Raw genomic sequence first — 22,622 nt, 5'->3', positions numbered from 1 at the left:
TTGATGAGGGATTGATGAGTACTTTGGCGCAGTTTTATGATCCTCTGTATCACTGCTTCTCTTTCCCGGACTTCCAGTTGCTGCCTACCTTGGAGGAGTATTCTCATCTTATTGGGATCCCGATTCTGGATCAGGTGCCGTTCAGTGGCTTAGAGAGTATTCCGACTGCTCGAGAGATTGCAGACTTGTTGCACATAGATGAAGCTTTGATTAAAGCTAACTTGACTACCAAAGGTGGAATTCAGGGTCTTCCGTCTGATTTCCTCATCGCTCAAGCTACTGTCTATGGGAAGGCCATGAGTGAGGATGCCTTTGAGGCTTTATTTGTGTTGCTCATCTATGGATTGGTATTATTTCCCAACTTCGACAAATTTGTGGACATGAACGCCATTAGGATCTTCTCGGTTCTTAATCCCGTTCCGACTTTGTTGGGTGATGCCTATGTCTCTTTGCATCTGAGGAATGCAAAGGGTGGAGGAGTTATTGTGTGCTGTCTGCCTTTGCTATACAAGTGGTTTATTTCGCACTTGCCGCAGACGCTTGCTTTCAAGGAGAACAAGAGTTGTCTACGGTGGTCTCAGAGACTCATGTCTCTCACTAATGACGATATCTCTTGGTATGATCGCGTGTATGATACTGTGCAGTTCATCGACTATTGTGGTGAGTTCCCTAATGTGCCTCTTCTTGGTACATGTGGAGGGATCAGCTACAATCCTATCCTAGCACGTCGTTAGCTTGGGTTCCCCCTAAAGGATAAACCCCATAACATTCTGTTAGAAGGTGTATTCTTTCAGGAGGGTAAAGATCCCCAAGGCCTGAAAGCCAGATTTGTCCACGCTTGGCGCAAGATCTGCAAGAAGAGTAGGAATGAATTGGGTCCGAAGAATTGCATTGCTTTGGAGCCATACACCTCTTGGGTCAGACAGAGAGCCGCCGAATATCTGACGCCTTATGATCATCCGAGACCTACACCTTTGGATGTGGCTGGGCCTTCAACCCTCCCTACCCAACGTGTAGAGGAGTTGAGAGAAGAAGACCTTTCGCGTGCCTGGATCCGTGAAAGAGAGGAATTGCTGCAGCAGATCAAGGAGAAGGATGCTCTGATTGAGTTTCTCGAGCATCGGGTGATCGACGATCCGAATGATGCTTGGACTTCTCTGCTTCCTCAGTCTTCCAAATTCTGGAAGAGGAAGTATGATCGACTTGCAAAAGAGAAAGCGGACATGGGGGCTGTCTACGAGAGGGAGATCAAGAAGCTGTGTGTTTCTCGTCTTCCAGCATCCCGAGCTTCTAGGGATCCATAGGATGTTATTTTCCTTTTCTCTTTGTAATCCGATCAAAAATGCTGTACTTCTTTGTCTCGACTATATTGAATGAGATATTTTCCATATGATGATAAATGCCTTAAAAATTCAAATTTGCAAAGAATACCCTAAGGGTTCCTTGAAAATAAACAAAGCATATGCATTAGCATTTCATGCATCATTTTGCATAAGCAGGTACCTTGTTCCTGGTCTTCTTGTCTGTGGCCTAACCCTGTGCTCTTCATTTATTTTGAAGACAAGCTGACTCACCGGTACTATACTCGAGCCAATTCTGCAAGAGTTATGGATCAGTTGGAACAAGAGAACCGTGAATTGAAGGAAGAGGTCGCCAGACTTGGCGCTTTGATGGAGCAACTCCTTGTTGCTCAGAATCAACCTGCTCAGCCACCTGCAACTCCTGTCCAGAGGACGGTTATATCAGAAGTCGTTGTTCCGACTGTGCCGACCGCCAGTGCTCATTTCGCGTCTCATGCTATGCCAGCCGGGTTCCCTTGGGGTATGCCTCCGGGCTTTATGCCTGATCTGCCTGCTCCAACCTTTGCTCATATGCCGGCATCTAGCCCGGTCCCTGCTGCTGCTCCTCCTATCGTGCATACCATGCCGAGGGTAGACGACACCATCTATCATTCCGAGCCGTCTGAGGGCCCGGATGTTAATGAGAAGATGGAAGCTATGAATGACCAATTCCTTGAGCTGAGGAAGGAATTGAAGACTCTCAGAGGGAAAGATCTATTCGGCAAGTCTGCTGCCGAGTTGTGCCTTGTTCCAGGTGTTAAAATTCCGATCAAGTTCAAAGTGCCTGACTTTGAAAAGTATAAAGGGAACACCTGTCCTCTTGCTCACCTGGTCATGTACGCCAGGAAAATGTCTACCCAAACTGATAATGATCAGCTTCTGATCCATTATTTTCAAGACAGTCTGTCCGGTGCTGCACTCAGATGGTACATGAGTTTGGACAGTGCTAATATCCGATCCTTCAATGATCTTGACGAAGCCTTTGTCAAGCAGTATAAGTACAACGTTGATATGGCTCCTGACCGTGATCAGCTCAGGGCCATGTCTCAGAAGGACAAGGAGACATTTAAGGAGTACGCCCAGAGATGGCGAGAGCTGGCTGCTCAGATTACTCCCCCGCTAGAGGAGAAAGAGATGACTAAGATCTTCTTAAAGACCCTTAGCTCATTTTATTATGAGCGGATGGTAGCAAGTGCTCCCTCTGATTTCACCGAAATGGTGAACATGGGGATGCGACTTGAAGAAGGAGTCCGTGAAGGACGATTGGCAAAAGATGAGAGCTCTTCTTCTAAACGGTATGGGGCGTTTAAGAAGAAGGATGGGGAGGCACATGATGTGCAATCCCATGCTAAACCAAGAAGACCCTCGGTTCAGAGGAAGCCTGCACGCCGAGCAAGTAATCAGCATCAGGTGGCTCATATAGCACCTGTATTCAGAGACAGTGCTCAGTATCAGCAACCTCAGCAGCAGCAATATCAACAACAACCTCAATATCAGCAGCAACACCGTCCACAGCAACAGGCTTACCAGCCTCGTGGCAGCACAACCAACCAAGCTAACTTGAGTTATGATAGGAAAAAGATCAGCTTCGATCCAATTCCTATGTCATATGCAGAGCTTTATCCTTCCTTGTTGGAAAGGAAGTTGGTTAGTCCCAGGGATCCTCCTGCCATACCTGCGAATCCTCAGTGGTGGTACAAGCCTGACCTGCACTGTGTCTATCATTCTGGCACTCCGGGCCATGATGTTGAGAACTGCTTTCAGCTGAAGACGAAGGTTCAAGTCTGATGCGATGTGGCATTCTGAGCTTCGAAGATTCAGGCCCGAATATTACAAAGAACCCATTGCCCGCGCATGGGAAGTCTGTGAACATGGTCCAGGGATGTCCTGGGAAGTACAAGGTCAAATATGTAAGCCATATTAGACAGTCGCTGGTCGAATTACATCGTTTGTTGTGTCAATACAGCCACATGGAGCATGACCACAACAGATGCCGTATTTGTTCAGTTAACCGTCTGGGTTGCAATCAGGTACGAAGAGAGCTTCAAGAGCTGTTGGATGAGGGTACCATAGAGATTCTGCAAAATCGCAATGTTGACGAAGACGAACCCGAGGTAAATGTTATATCGCCTATGTTCAAGCTTCCTGAGCCTGTTGTTATCCGCTATGATAGCAGTAAGCCGAAGGTCTCCCCTTCATTAGTAATCAAGCCTGCAGGCCCTGTGCCTTATTCTTCTGACCGAGCTGTGCCGTTCAGATACAATCCCGTTGCTGTAGAAGATGGGGTAGAAGTGCCTTTGCCTTCAACGTCTGTAACAAACATTGCTGATGTAAGTGGGTTGACCCGGAGTGGTCGTGTATTTTCTGCGCCTAAGCCTCAGGCTAGAGCTGTTGCTTCTGATACTGCTGAGCGTCCGATTGGCACGGCTGTAAATATTCAGAATCCGGCACTTGATGTTGCCAAACCCTCCTCTGTACAAAAGACTCCTGATTCTTCTGTTGGCCCGAGTGGCATTGTGAATGAAGAATCTGATGAGATGCTGAGGCTCATCAAAAAGAGTGAGTACAATGTTGTAGACCAGCTTCTACAAACGCCATCCAAAATCTCTGTGTTATCTCTGCTGCTGAATTCAGAACCCCATAGGGAGGCTCTGCAGAAAGTTTTGGATCTGGCATATGTCGATCATGATGTCACTGTGGAACAGTTTGATGGTATAGTTGCAAACATTACCGCTTGCAACACATTGAGTTTCTGCGACGCTGATCTCCCTGAGGAGGGAAGAGACCACAACATGGCTTTACACATTTCCATGAATTGCAAATCTGATGCCATGTCCAACGTGCTGGTGGACACTGGATCATCTCTCAATGTATTGCCAAAGACCACACTCTCCAAGTTGTCATATCAAGGTCCTCCTATGAGGCAGAGTGGTGTTGTTGTGAAGGCATTTGATGGGTCGCGCAAGACCGTGATTGGGGAAGTTGATCTCCCAATCAAAATTGGACCAAGCGATTTCCAAGTTACCTTTCAGGTAATGGATATCCACCCGTCTTATAGTTGTCTCCTTGGCAGACCATGGATTCACGAGGCTGGCACCGTGACATCCACCCTACACCAGAAGCTGAAATTTGTCAAGAATAAGAAACTGGTTGTGGTAGGGGAGAAAAGGCCCTCCTGGTTAGCCACTTGTCTTCTTTCTCGTATATTGATGCCGAGGATGAAGTTGGAACTCCTTTCCAAGCTTTATCTATTGATGAACCAATCGAGAAGAAGTCTCCTTCATTCACTTCCTACCGTGATGCGAAGCTGGCCATTGAATGCGGCGCAGTTGCTGGTTTAGGGAAAATGATTGAGCTTGAAGACAATAGATCCCGGGATGGCATTGGCTATTGTTCTGGGGCATTTAACGAGCAAGGTTTGTTCACGAGTGGAGGATTCATCCATGCTGATCAACCTGAGGAAGAAGCTGCTGCTATCTTAGAAGAGGATGCAGAGGATCTGAACAACTTCGTCATTCCTGGTGGTGTCTGCCACAATTGGGTCGCTGTAGATGTTCCTACAGTCATCCATAGATCAGAGTAATTGTTCACTTTGTTCAAAACCCTTCTCCCATGCCAAAAGGAGAAGTGATGACATTGTTGGCAGCATTTAATACAATGATGTTTTCATTCAATTAATGCATTATTAAACATTTGTTTTTCCATTTGTTTTTGCTTTTTGCTTTTTTGCATGAAATCAGTGATCACAAAAAACCCATAAAAACAAGAATAAAAGCAATCATTTTCATCTGCATAATGGTTTGTTTGTTTAAATTCTAAAGTTTTCATTAACCAAAATCATTATGCAGGTTGATCCTAAAACCCATTGAACATAATGATCCAACGCCATCTCCCAATTTTGAATTCCCTGTATTCGAGGCAGAGGAAGATGATGTTGAAGGAATTCCTGATGAGATTACCCGTCTCCTTGAGCACGAGAAGAAGATCATTCAGCCGCACCTTGAAGATCTGGAAACAGTCAACTTGGGGTCTGAGGATTGTGTTCGTATGGTGAAGATTGGGGCACTTCTTGAAGAGTCTGTTAAGAATGATTTGATCAGTTTGCTACGCGAATATTCCGATATCTTTGCTTGGTCATATGAAGACATGCCGGGTCTAGATACAGATATTGTGCAACATTTCCTGCCTTTGAAACCTGAGTGCGTGCCTGTGAAGCAGAAGCTCAGAAGAACTCATCCAGATATGGCAGTGAAGATCAAAGAGGAAGTTCAGAAGCAAATTGATGCGGGGTTTCTGGTGACTTCTACATATCCTCAATGGGTGGCCAATATTGTGCCTGTTCCTAAGAAGGACGGAAAAGTCCGTATGTGTGTTGATTACAGAGATTTGAATAAAGCTAGTCCAAAGGATGACTTTCCTCTACCACACATTGATATGTTGGTAGACAATACAGCTAAATTCAAAGTCTTTTCCTTTATGGACGGATTTTCCGGATATAATCAAATCAAGATGGCACCCGAAGATATGGAGAAGACAACATTCATCACACCTTGGGGAACATTCTGTTATCGAGTGATGCCCTTCGGTCTGAAGAACGCCGGAGCCACGTATCAACGAGCTATGACTACCTTGTTTCATGATATGATGCACAAGGAGATAGAGGTCTATGTTGATGATATGATTGCTAAGTCCCGAACGGAAGTTGAACATGTTGAGCATTTGTTGAAGCTTTTTCAGCGTCTGAGGAAGTTCAGACTTCGCTTGAATCCGAAAAAATGTACATTTGGAGTCCGTTCTGGCAAGTTGTTGGGTTTTGTTGTCAGTGAGAAAGGTATTGAAGTTGATCCTGCAAAGGTCAAAGCAATACAAGAGATGCCTGCACCCAAAACTGAGAAGCAAGTCCGAGGTTTTCTTGGCCGCTTGAATTATATTTCCAGATTTATATCCCACATGACTGCCACATGTGCGCTGATATTCAAGCTCCTTCGGAAAGATCAGTCTCATGATTGGACCAAGGATTGCCAGAAAGCTTTCGACAGTATCAAAGAATATCTGTCTGAACCTCCGATCTTGTCTTCGCCCGTAGAAGGAAGACCTCTGATTATGTATTTGACTGTGCTTGAAGACTCGATGGGTTGTGTCCTGGGTCAGCAAGATGAATCAGGGAAGAAAGAATTTGCTATTTACTACCTCAGTAAGAAGTTTACTGATTGTGAGTCTCGGTACTCTATGCTTGAGAAGATGTGTTGTGCTTTGGCTTGGGCTGCTAAGCGTTTGTGCCAGTACATGATAAATCATACAACTTGGTTGATATCCAGAATGGATCCAATCAAGTATATTTTCGAGAAGCCTGCTTTAACTGGGAGGATTGCCCGTTGGCAGATGTTGTTATCTGAGTATGATATTGAGTATCGAGCTCAGAAAGCTATCAAAGGTAGTATCTTGGCTGACCATTTAGCGCACCAGCCGATTGAAGATCATCAGTCTGTTTAGTACGACTTCCCAGATGAGGAGATTCTGTATTTGAAAATGAAAGATTGTGATGAGCCTACACTTGATGAAGGTCCGGAACCTGGTTCTAGATGGACGATGGTGTTTGATGGCGCTGTAAATCAGTATGGGAATGGAATTGGGGCAGTAATCATTACTCCTCATGGCACGCATATTCCGCTTACAGCCAGGCTAACTTTCAAATGCACGAATAATATGGCTGAGTATGAGGCCTGTATTATGGGACTTGAGGAATGAATTGATTTAAGAATCAAGCATCTTGATGTGTATGGTGATTCAGCCCTAGTTGTTAGTCAGATCAAGGGTGAATGGGAGACGAATCAGCCAAGTCTCATTCCATACAGAGATTATGCAAGAAGGATTTCAACGTTCTTTACAGAAGTTGATTTTCATCATATTCCTCGAGAGGATAATCGGATGACAGATGCCCTTGCTACGCTTGCTTCGATGATTGTGGTCAAGTATTGGAATGAAGTTCCCAATATTGCAGTGATGCGCTTGGATAGACCAGCTCACGTGTTTGCAGTTGAAGAAGTCGATGATGACAAACCTTGGTATTTTGATATCAAGAATTTCCTCCAAAACCAGGTCTACCCGCCTGGGGCATCTGTGAAGGACAGGAAAACTTTGAGAAGGTTGTCAGGCAGTTTCTACCTCAGTGGTGAAGTGCTGTACAAGAGAAATTTTGACATGGTTTTGCTCAGATGCGTGGATAGACACGAAGCAAACCTATTGATGACTGAGGTCCATGAGGGTTCATTTGGTACTCATTCCAATGGACATGCCATGGCTAGAAAGATGTTGAGAGCAGGCTACTATTGGCTGACAGTGGAGTCTGACTGCTGCAAGTATGTGAAGAAATGCCACAAGTGTCAGATTTATGCGGATAAGATTCATATTCCTCCGACACTTCTGAATGTGATTTCATCACCATGGCCTTTCTCTATGTGGGGAATTGACATGATCGGCATGATTGAACCGAAAGCATCCAACGGACACAGGTTTATTCTCGTAGCAATTGACTACTTCACCAAATGGGTTGAGGCCGCTTCGTATGCGAATGTGACCAGACAAGTGGTTGTGAAGTTTATCAAGAACCAACTGATTTGCCGTTACGGTGTGCCGGATAAGATCATTACTGATAATGGATCTAATCTGAATAATAAGATGATGGATGAGTTGTGCGCTGAATTCAAGATTGCACACCATAATTCCTCTCCCTACAGAGCCAAGATGAATGGGGTTGTTGAAGCTGCTAATAAAAATATCAAGAGGATTATCCAGAAGATGACAGTTACGTACAAAGATTGGCATGAGATGCTGCCATTTGCTTTGCATGGATATCGTACATCTGTCCGCACTTCGACAGGGGAAACCCCTTTCTCTCTTGTTTATGGCATGGAGGCTGTGCTCCCAGTAGAGGTGGAGATCCCATCAATGAGAGTCTTGATGGAAGCCAAGTTGACTGATGCTGAATGGATTCAGAGTCGTTATGACCAGTTGAATCTGATTGAAGAGAAGCGATTAACTGCCATGTGCCATGGTCAGTTATATCAACAGAGAATGAAGAAAGCATTCGATAAGAAGGTCAAGCCTCGTGTGTTCCGAGAAGGTGATCTCGTGCTCAAGAAAGTTTTGTCTTTCGTGCCCGATTCTAGGGGCAAGTGGAATCCAAACTACGAGGGTCCATATGTTGTTAAGATAGCCTTTTCAGGCGGTGCTTTGATGCTTACAACAATGGATGGGGAGGATTTCACTCGTCCTGTGAATTCAGATGCAGTCAAGAAATACTTTGCCTAAAAAAAAAAGTATATGCAAATGAAAAACAGAATAGCTCGCTAAGTTGAAAATCCGAAAGGGCGGCTTAGGCAAAAATGAGCGTCTCGGTGGAGAACCCGCAAGGGTGACCCAGGCAAAAATTAGAGACATGAAAAAAAGTATATTTGCATCCCGCTAGATTGAGTACCTCACCCTGGGGCAATCTAGGCAAAAATTAGGGATTTGGCAAGTAACTGCATCCTGACAAGACTTTCTGTTCCGCAACCGTCTTTTCGTCAGAGGTTCTTGATTCGCCGTCGACTGAAGCTTCGAATACATCGAGATTCAAATTGGTAGAGAAAGGATCATTATGTTCAATGTAGCCCTCTTCCAATATATATCACTGATTTCAAATTTGTACAGATCTATGGAGTCTTGCCATTTGCGGGCTACCATTCCATCAAATCAATTTGAGCTTTTATCCAATTATTTGCATTCTTATTTGTTTCAATTCAACAAATGTTTTGCATGTCCTAATTAATAAAATGTCATTGTTTTAAACAAATAGATTTTTCAAAATTGTTGTTTTAAACAAAGTGAACATTCACAATGACAGAAGGATACTTAAGAATTTCTCAGTGCTCTCCCGAGGGTGGCATGATTTCCAACAGGTAAGATATTTGTTCATATTCCTGGCATTGGTGGCATCCTCTTGCTTTATTGTTGGGGTTATTCCCCGAGCAGAGCTTTTGTTAGGGTTGTTCCCCAAGCAGAGGGTTGTTGAGGACTTTGTTTCTTCTCCAGCAGTATTCTCCCCCGGCATGGGTGTTTTCCGTTTGGAAGTTTCGGTAATGAGTGGTTTGAGACCCCAGTACCCTGTCACTCTCCCCAGTGCAATCGCCAGTGGAGTTGTTGTTTTTTCTCCTCAGCAGAGATGCTTTCCCTTTGAAGATTCAATGGTTGGTGGATGTGATATCCCGGTACTTTACCGCTTCCCCCAGCATTATTGTAAGCAGAGTTGTTGCTTCTTTTCCTCAGCACAATCGCTAGAGGAATCTGTGATATATCCCCAGGATGGAACGCTTGTGGAAGACGTCGCTTTTCTCCGACAGTACCCTCTTCCCCGGCCAATTTGCCAGCGGAGTTGCTATATCTCCCCGTCAGTGCGCTTATTCCTTCAGCAGGGCAGTGATTGTGTTCCTCCTCAACAGTTATGGGTGTTCTCCTCAGAAGAGTCAGCATTTGGTGGTTGATCCCCAGCTCTCCTCCTTATTCCCAATGGGTTTCTCAGTGACTTCCCCAGTGGATCTGCTAGCAGATTTGTGGTTTGGTGGATCGTGTGTATACAAAATCCCCAATGGAATGGGTATTCCTCAATAGAGTCAGGGTTGCATCTGTGGTATTCCCCTCAGAATCTCCTCCAGAGTTGGACACCTCTGTTTTCCCCAGTAGGGTTGGTTGGTGATCTATAATCCATAGATTTGGGTTGATTTCCTGATTGCTTTTGATCCTCAGTAGAGTGGCTTGTTGCAGAATCTACTTGTGTGATCTCTTCTTCCTCCTCAGCGGGTTGTTCCCCAATGGAATGGTTACTTGCATTATCCCCAGGTAGAGTTGCTTGTGCAGTTAGATTCTACGTGGATGATCTGTTCTCCCTTTGAGGGTTGTTCCCCAGTGGAGTTGTGCGGAGTTGCTTTCGTAGCAGTTCTCGCCTGTGCAGTGAGATCTTGTTCCCTTGCAGATATTTTGGGACTTCTCCCATTTCCCCAACAGATTTGTCTTTGTGGCCGTTATTGCCTGTTGTGACTTTCTGTGCTCCAGTTGGGTTGATTGTTGATCCATTACTCAGAGATTTTGTGATATCTCCAATCTTTTGCCTTCCCGTAGATCTTTGCTTTTTAGCATATAGATCTCCAGCAGATTGGCTTTCCAGTTGGTTCTCCCTGGAAGTATAGTACCGGATGTTTGATTCCTGGAACTTGTTTGTGTTAGAATTGTCTGTTTTGGCAGCATTCATCAAACATTAATCACGCATATTCATGCATACTCATAAACATTCAGATATTCATGTTGCATTTTTTGCCATATATCTTTTGTTTGTTGTTTCCTGCTATGGTGATATAGATCTCCTTTATAGATCTCCCCAAGCAGATGTCGGGTGTTAATCTCTTAAAATAGAGTCAGCCCTTAAGTAGAGAGTGTCTATCCTTTCCTGCCATTTCCCCACTGAGATACATCCTCGTTGATGACGGTTGTTTCCGTTCCCTCCCAACACACATTGGGACGGGTTTTCCCTTTTGAGTTACATCCTCATTAGGACAAGTCTTGATTCAGTCCGCCTTTTTGGTTCGATCCTAAATTGGCCTTTTTCAACTGTCTCTTACGCTTCACTGTGGCATAAATGAATAGCTGCTTACAAACCGGCACTCATTCATCTTATCCTCAGTGGAATGTTTGGCCTCTGCCTACAAACCAGCAGTTGTAAGTCATATCTTTGCGGTTTTCTACCTACTACCCGGTAGTTGTAAATCCTTTTTCTCACTCTGTTCCTCAGCAGAATTTGGGGGCCTCTGCCTACAAACCAGCAGTTGTAAGTCCTATCTTTGCGGTTTTTTCTACCTACTACCCGGTAGTTTAAACCCTGTTTTCTCCCCAAACGGAGTTAACTTTTGTTGTTCATCCCAACCGATGACAATTCCCTTTCTGTGGTTTTCTACCCGATCTTTGGTAGATATAATTCCCTATTTGTGGTTATCTTCATCTAGTATTCGATGTTGATTTTCCCTTTGTTTGGATAAGTCGCTTGAATAAGCACTTATATCCCCAGCAAGTCTTTTGTGGATAATTGCCGTATGCTAGCAATTTTATCCCCAGCGGGTCCTTTCACCTTTTGTCAGTGATTGTGTTCCCCGGATCATTGATTTTCATCAATGTAATCCCCGGCGAGTCTTCTTTCGTTTACCCTCTTGTTGGTAATGTCTGTTGCTCCCTTTGATTGGTCATCTTTATATACCTATTTGGTATCCCGATGCCTTTCTTTTGGATTTTATCCTATAAATAACCTACAACCCGGTTAAGGATAATCTTCCTCTAGAGGTTATTATTCACGTTTTGACGGCTATGAATAATATATCTCATTCGCTCTTTGGTCGAGGCCTTTCGTGTTTCCCCAGTCGAGTAAGATTCGTATTCCTTGTGGAATCGAATATCCATCCTATAAACAGGATTGCTTTTCTAGCTTTCTTCAGGGTGGTGAGTGTTTTGGAACACAAACCAATTCACATTTTTGGATTTTTATCCTATAAACAACCTACAATCCGGTTCAGGATAATCTTCCTTTTGAGTATACTATCCACGTTCTGACGGTAATGGATATTATATCTCTTTCACTCTTGGGTCAATCTTTTGATTGTTTTCTCTGCAGAGTAAGATTCGTATTCCCTGTGGAATCGAATGTCCATCCTATGAACAAGTTTGCTTTTCTAGCTTTCTTCAGGGTGATGAGTGTTTTGGAACACAAACCAATTCACGATTTCGGATTTTATCCTATAAACAACCTACAACCCGGTTCAGGATAATCTTCCATGCGAGTATATTATCTATGTTTTGACGGCTATAGATAATATATCTCATACACTCTTTTGTCGAATCCTTTGTTTGTTTCCCCAACTGAGTAAGATTTGTAGAATCAAATGTCCATCCTATAAACAGGTCTGCTTTTCTAGCTCTCTTCAGGATGATGAGTGTTTTGGAACACACACCAATTCACGCCTTGGTCGGTCACCTGTTACATACCTACAACCCGGTATCCCTGGTGCTCCTTCCTTTCTGCTCCCTATTATGACCTCGGTCCCTTGTGGAGTCAGATTTCCCTGAGTTGAAGTTTTACCTTTGTCAGGTCTTCCTCAGATGTTTTGTTGATTGATATCTCTCACCCTTATACAGGTCTTAGATATTCATTCTTCCTGAGTTTGTTACTCACTAACCGGTAACATCTCATCCTTTGGTTTCCACTGGAAAGTCTTTTCTAGATTTCTCCAACGGATTTGCGATCCTATTCGAGTTGCTGTATTGGTGTTATCCCCAGTACATGCATTCCGTGAGTCAGCTTGAGTCTCTCCCAATGGATGTGTTTTCCTTTGGAAATTCTTTCTCTCCCCAGTTTGAGTCCTTTACTTCCCCAGTGAGGTCTCCAGTCCAGTCGTGTCTTGTTCATGCTGTGTCAGTTTTGTTATCCCCAAATCAAAGTCGTGTCCTGCTCACGCATTCTGTTTTCCTTTTTATTATCCCCTATAAGAGTCCCAATAAGAGTCTTGTTAGAGTCTCTGTTCCTGGTGAGTGAATTACTCCGACGGATCGTCTTTTCTTCTGTGTGAACTATATTCCCCACAGAGGTTGTGTCTTTTGCATGCATACATCTGCATCATGAGGTCTCTTAGGGACCAAAATTTGTCTCATTACTGTTATTTAAGCCCATTCTACCGCGTCGAGATGAAGATTTCTAAACTTCATTTCTCCGGCTAGAATGACCTTAAATAGGGGCATCTGTAAGACCCCAATTTTGTCCCTAAGATCCCTCATGACATCATATCATACCATAACATTGCCTCAAGGATCATTGTGCACCTTGCCTCCTTCCCTGTGGGTGGGTTGTCTTTTGAGTGTGATTCTTGATCACCAAGCATGCTTTGCATTTGTATATCATTGCTTTTTATTTGTTTACTAACCAAAAGTACAAAGATATTGTCATCTAACCATGTTACTTGCAGATGAAGCAATTAGGTCAAACCAGCTAAGGCAAATCATTGAGCTAGATGGTGGCCATTCTTGAAGAATTTGGGCACCATGATCATTCATAAGAGATTCATATGAGTTGTGATATCATTTTGAATCAAGATCCCAAGTGGTAGAGGCTTGGATTTCATCAGTGCATTGTTCAGTCAACCAAAACCCTAGCAAAGTCAATTGTGGTCAACTGTGCATTTAATCAGTGATTTGATGGTGGGAGATGGTTGGAAAGGTCTCATTCATGTCCATACAAGCCTCATATAACATGTCAAACATCATCATTGAGGAATTGGAGGTCAGACAAAAAGTTTCCCAAAATAGCAAGTGACCTGTAATTTCCAACTGCCAAAAATGGAAAGGTCTTCTCCTCAAATTTACATCATCAAGCAAGCTTCAAATCAAATTTTGTCCAACATGAAAGTTGAAGATCTTGCTCTCACCTTTCCAAAAAGTCCAAGAACATTCATTTCTCATGTGTGGTTGGCAAGTTATGATCAAATCATTGTCAAGAATTTTTGAACTTCAAGGAGGCATAACTTTCAAACCATTAGGCCAATTCATGTGATTCTTTTTTGAGCAAATCCCATTTGACATGAGCTATCATAATCCATCATTACATTTCATCAAAAATCATCACATAAAAAGTGCATTTTTCAAGTGAATCAATTTAAATTTTGGTGGGAAAAAAAGGTCATTTTGAAAAGTACACATGATTTTCACTCCAAACCAATTCACATTGCCTTAAAACAGAAATTTGGATTTGCTGCAAGGGATTTTGGTACTGTTCCATTGGTCACACTACAAAAGGGCATTTTTGCCAAATTGCATAACATGACCAATTCACTAATTCACTTCATTTTTGCTAATCATGTTTAGCAAGTGGATTAACAGGTACTATAAGATCTTAATCATAACAGAAAATCGAAATCAACAATCAGAATTTCAGATCCAAAACACAAATTCTCTCAAATTCTCTCAATTTTCTTCAACTTTTTTTCCATCGAATTTCTTGATTTCTTTTGCCTGCTCTTTGTTCCAATCATCACTTGTAGGCTTTGTGAAGATCTGTTGAAGCAAGATCGTGGAGAATACTTGAAGATCGTGACTGTTGAAGCAAGCTCATTCACATGGCAGTTGGAATTTCAAGGAGAATCGTGCATTGCTGAGCTACTTCTTTGCATCCATACATCTTCTTCATCATTGTAAAACTACTGTTTCACACTTTCAGGCATTGAGAAGCTCAATTCCAGCTCTGCATCATCAACAAGGTGAGAATTCGATGCTCCTAATTTGTGAAATCAATGTATGCATCGTGTAGATCTTGGCATGTAGGTCATGTTAAACTTTGAATCGTGCAATTTCATTGAGTTTTGAGGAAGTTATGATGATTTGAACCTAGGCATGTGAAACTTGTTTTGGCTCGATCTGTTTGTTCTAGCTTGAATTAATTGAAATGCATGTTGGATATGTGATGTATGTTGTGAGAGGATTCGATTGGTGTATGTCTCATGAATTTCTGTGTAGATTTGTTCTTGAGCTCAAGAACACTCAAGAACACCTAGGGTTTGCGTTCCAGATCGTATTTTGATCTTCCCTGGCCTGGCTTGCATGCGCGCTTTTGTTTTCCTCACATGAATTGGTCCAAGTGTCGCTTGTTGATTGGGGTTGCGTTTCCTTTAATGAAACGCAGCGTTTCATCCATGGCGCCAGATTTCAAATTGTTCGCTTAATTACAAAAATGCCATGCGTTCATATTATTTCCTTTTAATTGCTAAATGTTTATTTCATTTCATGATTAATCTTCAAAAAATCATAAGTAACTCATCCTTAATCCAAATTGAGTGGGAATTTTTGCTTTGATATCCATTTTTCCTCTAGTTTTTTACTAGCATGATAGCAAAAGTTGTGCACGGCCTGTTTTTGTTTTGGTCTAATGGTTTTGTTCATGTATGCTTTTTGCCTATGCCTACCATTTCATTTGTGAAATCATGATGGTTAATCCAAAATTCTTGAAATTTTACATGCATAATCTAGACTCATTCCTGGTCATTTTGGTATAAAGTTTATGACTTTTGCATTTCTTGATTGTGAGATATGATGTGATCTTTGAAGGTGTGACAATGTATGTCACACCATTTCTTGTCCAATTTGCTGATTTTATTTACCATGCCATATGAACTCAAAATGATCTGAATTTTTGCATGTTGAATCTTATGGATGTTAAGTTTGCTGGTGATTTTTCCTGGAATTTTTGAATGCATTTTCTATTTGTTTGAGAATTTTCCTTCTGTTTGACCAATTGTGGACCTTTTGTGAGTCATGATCTCATATGTTTTGTGAAATTCTTGTGGCTTATTGGACGGACTTGAAATTTGGCATGTGTATTATAGACATCTTGAAGGTTGCCATGGCTTTGGATTCATTCATTTAGCTTATGTCATTTCTGTTTTATGCTTACTTGAAGTTGATGCATGATTTGGTGCCTTGTATGAGCTTGCTTGAACATGCTTTGACTTGTTGATTTTAATTGACTGGCTTCCACATATCCAAATGCAATGAATTTTGGTGTGTTGCCCTTTCAATGTGTTCTGTTTAAGCAGGATTTTTCTTGGAATTTATTGAGCCATTTTGGTATTGATATACTTGTGTTCATTCTGTTTGCTCCAATGTGTTTCAACTTGCATAGTTTGACATGATTTGCTTATGAAATGGATTTGGTGCATAGTTTTGACATGAGACCAATTGGAATTTGTTCTTATTTGATAAATCTTGGTTTTGGTCAAATTTCATGTTCTGTTTTAAATTTTTTCCTTATCTTAGACCCTAGGCTTTGGCTTAAGGGTTTACTTCTCATGTTTGAAGCTTTGTTTCAGGTTGCACATGCAAGTTACACAATTGATGATGCCTCATCTTGAGAGCATTTGATATTTGTTTTGGGTTACTAATGTGTGTTTTGTAGGTTGAAGTTGATTCAATTGGGATTGACTTGTGACTTTTGCCTTTGCCTATATTGGTTGTCTTTTGCATTAACTGTTGGTTGATTGTCTGTATAGCATACTGATTTGTTTGATGTTTCTACAGGTACATTTAGTTGCTATAGTTCATTTTGAACTTGCTTGCTTTGCTTGATAGCTTAAGCATTGAGGTATAGCATCTCTTCTTCATGTAGTCTGGAAGACCTGGCCTGTTACTTGGCCAGGCACCTGTCTGAAGTCCTCCTTAAGAGGCAATGTTTGTGATTGTTCACTTTTGTCCCCAAGCAGGAAAAGACCTCACATGAGGCAATTGGTAGATAGAAGAGATATGTAGCCTATCTCCTACTATTCTGTGTGTCACTCACCTTGCTCACACCACATGTGTTGATGCATAGTGAGTAAAAGCCCAAGATCTATAGAGTCATTAACTTGTGGAGAGAGTTCCAACTTTCTGAACTCCCACACCTTCTGATATTCAAGACTCTCTCTGCCCAGAGATAAGAGCATGAGGCACACCCCTCATATCCTTTCATCTGCTTCACCTTAACCCTCAATGTTAAGGTTAAGAGCACCACTTACCCCATTCCAATTGACTTTAAAGTCTAACCCTTGGTTGAGCCTAATTGTTTGGTTATAGTGTGTGCTAAATGACTTTGTTTGATTGATTGCTTGGTTCATTTGTACATGTTTGCTTGTTTGCCTTTGTGCATTTATCATCATTAATTGTTCATTATTGCATGATCATCATTTCATATATTTGTGACCATCTTTGGTTTACCCATTGAGGACAACTGTAAGTCCATTCATTTGGCCATTGTTCCTATGATTTGGAAGGGATAGAGTGTAAGACCATTTCATGTGGCCACTTATGTCCATTGCCTAGTGATTGTTTGTTTGTTGTATGTGAGGATGCAAGTGTAAGACCATGTTGTTGGCTTTTGTATTCGTATGATCAGCTGTTGGAGATTAGAGTAAGTCCAGATAGATTGGCATCTGACATCCAAGTTTTGTTTTATTTTGAGGAGATTAGAGTAAGCCCATTTATTGGCATCTGATATCCAGGTTTTGTTTTTGCTTTAGGAGGTTGGAATAAGTCCATTTATTGGCATCTAACATCCTTGTTTGTTTTAGGAGACTGGTGTAAATCCATCTATTGGTATCCGGTATCCACCTTTGTTGTGAGATTGGTATAAGCCCAGCAATTGGCCTCCGGTATCATTTGTCTTGCTTTTATTTGTTATTGCTCAGTTGCCTATTCCTAAGGACACACTTGAATCATCTTCTATATGATCTCAAGAGGTGAACCTTTCTAAGAAGTTTTACACTCCTTCACCTACACCCTCTTTGTCCTAAACCTTTTCACACTTTGCTTCAAAAAAACTTTGACTTGTTGTGCAAACATCTTCATGTCCTTTCAAATTAGAAACCTGGACCCTAAGTCCTTGACTTTTCAAACTCCATTTCATAACACTTCTTTGAATCAATCCTAATCATATCTTGACCATACTTTGTGAATACTCATAATTAATTAACTTCACCCATTCAATTGTTTGGTGGCTTTGCCCATTCTTGTTAAGTTTTTCACACATTAGCCATAGGTTTAAATTACCATAGTGGTTGATGTAAATCTTACCTTATCCTTAGTGAGTTTATTGTAAGACTTCCGTACTGAAAACAGGGTTAACCCCTCTAGTACGTCGAAGCCGTCCTCGCATGGTGGATTGTTGATTCAGGTTGAGTTTTCTCCCATTGGTAATGAAAAGCCTTAATGCTTGTGTTTTAAAATGAACTCACTAATTTTTGGAAATCTTTTAGCCGAACTACGGCGTTTTGATCCTTACCTTTGATGGAAGGTACGTAGGCAACGGGTTCATCCGTTCAAACACAAAAACAATAAAAATTGTATTTTCTTTTCTCATCTTCCCATTCATGTTTGCACAATATGTCATAAACAAATAAACATTTTTTATACAACAAGTGTGAAAAGGGCTCCCTAGGAGTACCTAGGACGTTTTGGGTGCCTAACACCTTCCCATTGCGTAATTGACCCCTTACCCAGATTCTCTGATCTTTTTATTAGTTTTCTACGTGTAAAACTTCTTAGGCTTTTGTTCGCTTTTTAGCCAGTCCTTAGGATAAATAAAAGTGCGGTGGCGACTCGATTTCTTTGTATACTTTGCTTTTGATTTAGTCAATAAATCATAAAGTGACGAATACACCGCTACAGTTACATGATGAATTTGTCATGAAAATGACCCAAAATTCAGATTTGGAGAGCCAACTTCAACTCTTCGAAACTCCTAGCTCAAATATGATAATTTCATGCTCTTGAACTTTTTGGAAATCTAAGACCATGCTCTACAACTTTAATATTGATCACTTTTCTTGAATCAGTTGGGATCTAGGTGAAAAACTGGCATAAAGTTGGTCATTTGACTAGGTTAGCATGCTGAAAATTTCACCAAGTGTTTTACCATTTGACAAACAAATGAATCATCCACTTCATGGCCTCATATCTCCTTATTCGTGCATTTTTTGAGGTTTTATCACCTAGGACAAAGTTGAAGTATGAAGCAAGGTATTTAATATGATCATTGGAGCAAAGAAAATGGTGGTTTGGATCATAAGTTATGGCCTTGAAAAGTTGGGTACTTGGACATGTATTTTTTCATAACTTGAAAAAAAATTCAAAACCAAATCTTGCCCTTTTTGCAAGTAACCTCAAATTTCTTGTTTACTCTTGATCAAATGACTTCAATGATCATATTTTCATAATCCTTGACATGAAAAGTCCATAGTTGACCAAAAATCTTAAAAGTCAAACTTTGACTTTAAGCATTTGTTGACTTTTTCATTAGTTGTGTTCAAACTTTCATTTGCTTATGAACCTAACCTCTTGAGCCATATGAATTGTATGAGTGGGTTATGAGTACACATTTTAATACCTTGGATCATGCCTCAAGCCATAGAATCATGCTTTGGTCAAAGGGCCAACATTAAACTGACTTTGACCAAAACCCTAATTTTGAGTGTCAGATGAATTGTGGTTTGATGAAATTGAGATGGAATGATCTTGAAATCGATTCTTATTGATGGAAGTCACTTGATTACTTGGGAAGAATGAGGATTTTGAAATGTTAAAACTCATGCCAAGTCTTGATTGATCAATCTTTGAAAGCTCTTGGTGCAAAACCCTAGCTTAAGACAAACAAAGTAGAAAATCTTTTTGTATTTTCAATAGGTTAGTAGTGCAAAGATGCTAGATGTCATGCAAATGATACAAATGATGGTGGCATCTTAGGGTTGAAAATTAGGGTATGACACACGTACTGTGAAAATCTCCCTAAACCTAGATTCCTCTTAACTTTTTATTTTTAAGATAAACTTTTCCAAATCACCAACTTAGCCCAAACTTAATTATCTCTTATTCATTCATCCCACTAACTTTCTCAATTTCTTACCTTTGATCCAATTATTCTATTTTCACTAATTAATATAATAAAAATAAATAAAACATTATTTTTAATTACCAAAATAACTCTAAATTATTCTACTCACTTCTACCATCTCTCTATACCCCTAACTCAAGGATACGTACCCCGTAAATACCCAACCATAAAATAAATCATCAAAATACATAATTCAAATAACTAAAATATAATAAAATATCTAATAAAAAAATGGGGTCTTACAAGATGAACCTGAGTGTTCATGAATGATACCACATGCATGTTGAGTCAGTTGTTGAGTATACTTGCATTAGTGTTGCATTTGTGAATGATAATTTGGTAATGTGTTTGTCACACCCTGATTTTGACCCTGAATTTGTGATTCAATACATTCATCATAAATGTTGCATCATTGCATAGCATAACATGCATTCCATACTGCATAAGACTAAAATATCAGGCAGAATAAAATTTCGGATTTACAGATAGACTGGTTGAACTGATTCTCAATTATGCGTAAAATTAATGAGTGAAAAATTTCAAAATCAAGCTTGTAGACGTTACTATTTTTAATTTACGGTTCACGTAGTTTAACCTGGCATGGTCGTTTTATTTTTTCGACTATTTTTTCATTCACATTTTGATCAACATGAGACTTTTAACCGGTCTTTTTTTTCCTTCCAAATTTGATCAAAATTGTATATTTTCAATAAATTTATTTCGCGCTGATTATTTTGATGCATTCAATTTAGTTTTTCGAGCACTTTTGTGCTCAACTTTTTTTATTTTGAATCCTTTTCTGTTAGAATGTTCTTAATAATTAAATAGAATTTTTTACGTTTTTGTTTTGAGTTAATTTTGATTATTTAGATTAATATAATTTTATTTTATTCTAATTCTTTAAAACTCTTTTTTTAATATAAAAACTTTGAAGAAGGGCATTTTTGGAACTTCAATCAACCTAACCCTAGCATCCACTCATATATATATATATATATATATATATATATATATATATATATATATATATATATATATATATATACTTAATGTTGTATGAAAATGAAAGGAGGATCCATCAGCGGTCGCCGCACATCAATTCCACTCTCCCTCTTTTAGTTGGAATTGAAAAGGAAAATAATAAAAAAAGAACATTTTGGTTGATGTGGAAAAGAAGAATTTGCAGTATACTATCCCAACATAGAACTCCCTTTTTCTCGGATTTTTCAATTCATCACCACCTAACTCAGTATACTCTCCCTACATCATTTCATCATCTTTTTTTCTTCCCAACCAGACTTCATATATTCTTCTCTTTACATAACCACCAAAAATTTCATTTTCTTTCCATTACAACATACACTCAATATGTTTCTTTCTCTCCCGATACAAGAAAAACATAAAACAAACTTCTTTCATCTCTAAAAAAAAATACTCCATTCCTCTCTTAGAACTATATAGTTTCCACTTTTCTATTTCTATAAAATCTCTTTTGTTATTTAATGTACATACTTTTCCTTGTTATTCATTTTAAAAAAAAAAATTATGTACGTATCTATTTTTATTTTTTGTTTTTCTTTATATATATATATATATATATATATATATATATATATATATATATATATATATATATATATATATATATTATTTTGAAAATTTATATATATTGTTAAGTTTATATCTATCTTATATATATTATGATTGTTATTTTGTTATATATATAATGTATTCTTTTTTTTTTTGTATACTTGGATTTATATATATATTAGTATTAGTTTTCATATATGTATATAGACTTTTTTCTAATATTTATTTATATTTTCATATATACTGTTCCGTTTGCATACAGACATATACATATTTGTCTTTTATTTATTTATTTCATGTAGGTACATATCTTTTTGTTTTTAGTTTTTATATATTATATTTAAAGTTTGTATTTTTTTATATTATATCTATAAGATTTTAGTTTGAGTTATATATATATATATATATATATTTATTTATAGAGTGTTAATATTGCTTTCTTATTTTATTTTATTTTAATTCTATTTCGATACGATAACATTGCAGATTTATTGTGGATAACGCGTGCACGTTGTATTTAGATTTTTATTTTTCGATGACTTTGAGTTGATGTAAAAATTTGACACTATTGTAATAATGATAATATGTTGGATTGATTCTTGGTTTATTATTGGATTGCGATCCCGGAGTTAAAATTCAATTTAACTTTCAAATATCATTCGGACGTATAGGTTTTGTTGTTCGGCTTCTTATAGAGTAATTCTTACATGAATTCACTCTAGGTTAGCTACGAGTTAAATTCAGTCGCTTTCAATTTCGTTTTTTTTTGTCCTATGGCTTACTCTTGGGCCTTCTTACGATGAGCTATTTTCTTTTTGCATGCTCACATTTACTTGTCTGCATTTCAACTACCCTCAAATAATTTCAAACCATTCTCAATTCAAATCACTTCAAACCATTTTCTTAATAAAATCTGAAGAAAAAGATTACCCTTGATGGAATATCCATTCGTAATCCTGAATATTAGGTCCAAGTTGTAAGAGCTTGTAAGCCTTATGTATTCGTCTTCTCTTCAAAACACTCCAATATTCAAATATTTTTTCTTAATAAAATCTGAAGAAAAAGATTACCCTGGATGGAATATCCAGTCGTAATCCCGAATATTAGGTCCAAGTTGTAAAAGCTTGTAAGCCCTATGTATTCGTCTTCTCTTCAAAACACTCAAATACTCAAATCTTTTTTCTCAACAAAATCTGAAGAAAAAGATTACC

Source organism: Lathyrus oleraceus, chromosome 1 (assembly GCF_024323335.1).
Source record: "Lathyrus oleraceus cultivar Zhongwan6 chromosome 1, CAAS_Psat_ZW6_1.0, whole genome shotgun sequence".
Lineage (NCBI taxonomy): Eukaryota > Viridiplantae > Streptophyta > Magnoliopsida > Fabales > Fabaceae > Lathyrus > Lathyrus oleraceus.
Note: the sequence above shows the minus strand (reverse complement) of the source record.